Source organism: Tupaia chinensis, unplaced genomic scaffold, assembly GCF_000334495.1.
Source record: "Tupaia chinensis unplaced genomic scaffold, TupChi_1.0 Scaffold000407_1, whole genome shotgun sequence".
NCBI lineage: Eukaryota > Metazoa > Chordata > Mammalia > Scandentia > Tupaiidae > Tupaia > Tupaia belangeri.
The window spans coordinates 1082451-1085462 of NW_006159909.1; the positions used below are offsets into that span (position 1 = coordinate 1082451).

Below are 3012 nucleotides of genomic sequence, written 5' to 3' on the forward strand. Positions count from 1 at the left end.
ACCGAGGAGCTGGACCCCGAGGCCGAGGAGCGGCCGCCCGCGGCGCCGGAGGACGTGAGTGCCCTCTCCCCCGCCCGGGCAAACTTTCTGGGGGGCACCGGGCGGAGAGCTGCCCCAGTCCAGCCCCCACGGGGCAACTTGGAGGTTTCAAGGTGACGCGGGAGCGCCCCGGATTGGCCGGGTCCCTACGGGCGGGAGCAGGCGGAGGGACCGGTCCCCCCTAAACGCACGCGTGCGCCACCCCCTGCTCGAGCTCCCGCGTGCTTTACAAGTCTTCAAGAAGAGAATAAAATTGGCTCTTTTGGGGTCTCCTGCCCACCATATGACCCAACGCAACAGCAGTGGCTCCCCGCCCTCCCACTCGCGACCTGCGGACTCTCCAAGCCCGGGGAAGGACCGGCGCTGCGGAGTCCCCGGTCCCTGGTAGCGCAGACAGGACTGGCGACCCCCTTCCCTGCTGCCGGATTAGCTCCCGCCTTGCACCTGCCTGGTCGCGACACTGAGGGAGATTCAAGCTGACCCCTGCCCTGAGCCCGGCTGCAGCTGGGAGAGGAGTGCTGGGAGCCGGTTTGCTCTCCGAGGGGGCTCAGGAGTCCTAGACCGCGTCGGTGCCAGGGACGGTCCCCTGGGCGAGGGTAGGGAGGGGCAGCCCCATAGGGCTTCCCTGCCATCTGCTGCTCGGGGCTCCGTCCCTCGGTGCGGATGCTAGGAGCCATCAGCGGAGCGGGCACTGGAGTTTCATAAGCTGCCCCTTCCCGGGCTTACCTTGGTAAACAGAGGTGAAAAACTGGACAAGCCCCCTGCCCTGCCCCACGGATCCCTCAGGTGGGGAGAGGAACAGAAGCCAGGCCCCAAACCTGCAAAACCAGAGCCGACAAGTCTGAATGGGGCGAAGGACTTTAAGATCTTTCTCTGGCTTCTGTGGTTAAACCTATCACTCTCATCACTTCCTGCGCCTAGCCCTGGGCTACCGTCTCAGGCACTTACCACTTAGCCTCAGCCTTGGAGGAGAATGGGTGGGTTCTAACCCACGCAGGATACCCTCCCCCCAAAATTACAGGCAGAATGTTAGTGTTATGCAGGGGTTCACTCTCCTGGTCGGAGGTCTCTGCCACCTCCTCCTACCCCAGTTGAGACCCACTGCTTCGGGTTCTGAGGGAGTTGCAGGGGGCTTGCATTCTGAGGCCTGGGAGTAGATGTGGACCTGAGCTCTGGGCAGCAGAACTTTGAGGCAGCAGAAGAGTCCCTTGGGCTGAGTTTATTTGTTGAGACCACCCATTTTCTGTTCATCCCTCTGCTTGCCTATCCCAGACCCAGGGACGTCTCCCTTGTCCCCTACACCCCTACTGTGAGTCCCTGCCTTTGCTCAGTGTAGACTCATTGTTTTCCCTGGTCTCTTGTGGCCAGGCCCCCAGCCTGGCATGGCTCTTGGGCAGCAGCTGGGAGGCTATCAGAAACCTCAGGGGGCTACAGAGACCTTGGTGATGAGTGTCTTTCTTTCTCTCCTCTTCCTCCTCTCCTGCATGGCCTCCCTCTCTACCAGCACTGGAAAGTCCTGTTTGATCAGGTACGTGAGCAGTTAACCCCCCCCCTCCAGCCCTCCCTGAAGTCGGTCTGTCTCCCTGTTTGCTTGCGTGGGCTTCCCTTGCTAAGCGCTCCTGAGAGGGTGACGTCGGTGGGGGTGTGGCTTAGTGCATCTCTTAGGCTGAGTGACAGGGCGCTCCAGGTATCTGGAGGAAGCAATAGGCTTCCCTCAGAGAATCCCTCCCTCCCTCCTCCTCCCAGCTCCGCTGCATCAAAGCGGAGTTTAAGCTGTGTAGAAATTGGACAATATGTACTGAATACCTGGGAAGTTCTCTGTATGCCAGGGGATTGCACTAGTGGGATGGGGTGGGGGAGGGCTTGGGTTAATAGGCCCTCTCCTTTTCTTCCTCATCATCAAAGATCTATGGTCACTTCTGTGGTCAGCCCTTTACCATCCTGGTAGCTGGGGGAGTGACTTACCATATAGGTTCTTTTGAAGGCTGATTTTTTGTTTTTGTTTTTGTTTTTTTTAAGTAAGATTTTTGGTATAGGGTGCTGCCATAGAGACAGAGACAGAAAGCGAGACATCACCTCCCAGGGGGGATGACCACACCTCAATCCCTTCTCCTCCGTTCTCCTCTCTGGATTTTGGGCATGCATGCACATACACGTGCCCGGTGTGAGTTTTAAGCTGCTTGGGTATGGGACTCGAACCGCGGTTGACTACGTGGGAGTCCAGCGATATAACTATTATTCCATTAGCTGGTCCCTGATTCTGTTTCTTTACTTGTGCAGTAGGGATGGGGGAGTACTGGAAGGTTGCAGGTGGAAAACAGTTTGTGGTTAAATGCGGTGCATAGAGTCTAGGTATGGGAAATGAAGCTGGGAGGGCCAAATGCTGGCTTTTGAATCTGGAGATGAGTATTTGACCTTCAGCAAGGAAATGATTCTCTTCTTTGCTTGGTCCTCATGTTGGGTGCTGTTGTGTATTTCCTTCTCTCTTTTCATCTCATGGCGTAGGAGGGGAGCCAGGAGCACCCCCTTTGGGAAGGGGTGGTGAATGCTGCAATCCCCAGGTGAGAATGATTGTGTCATGAAGTTTGTGCAACTTCAAGGGATTGGTCTGGTTGGACCTAAGGGACTGTATTAGACTGGAAAAGGGGGTAAAGCATAAAAAGTAGCTTCAAGCAGACCTTGGTTGTAGGCAGGGGCAGCCTTCGAAAGTTTTTAGCAGTAGTATGGGATCCAAGCAACACTTGTGGAAAAGGGATAGGGGGAGATGGACCGTAGGGCTGAGAGAGACTAGCCAGGAGCGGAGCCTATAGCAGTAAACGGAGACAAGCACCTTGACGTGAAGGTGACAGAGAGAATGAAAAGGAACATGGACATGGTGTTATGGGGCTTGCAAATTTTTTTCCGGAATAACTTATTTTATTTGTTATTATTATTTTTAATTTGCTATAGGACATGAACACTCCCCAGAGAGAG

General features: G+C 55.6%; 1 protein-coding gene across 1 annotated transcript in view; it reads left to right on the forward strand.

Annotated features, from left to right (window-relative positions):
• The first annotated feature begins 8 nt into the window (after nucleotides 1-8).
• RHBDL3 (rhomboid like 3) overlaps nucleotides 9-3012 on the forward strand; it is a 67562-nt gene continuing 64558 nt past the window's right edge. Inside the window, exons 1-2 of the mRNA XM_027774147.1 lie at nucleotides 9-54; nucleotides 1544-1567. The gene's annotated coding sequence lies outside the window, so the exon portion shown is untranslated. The remainder of the gene's footprint in view (nucleotides 55-1543; nucleotides 1568-3012) is intronic.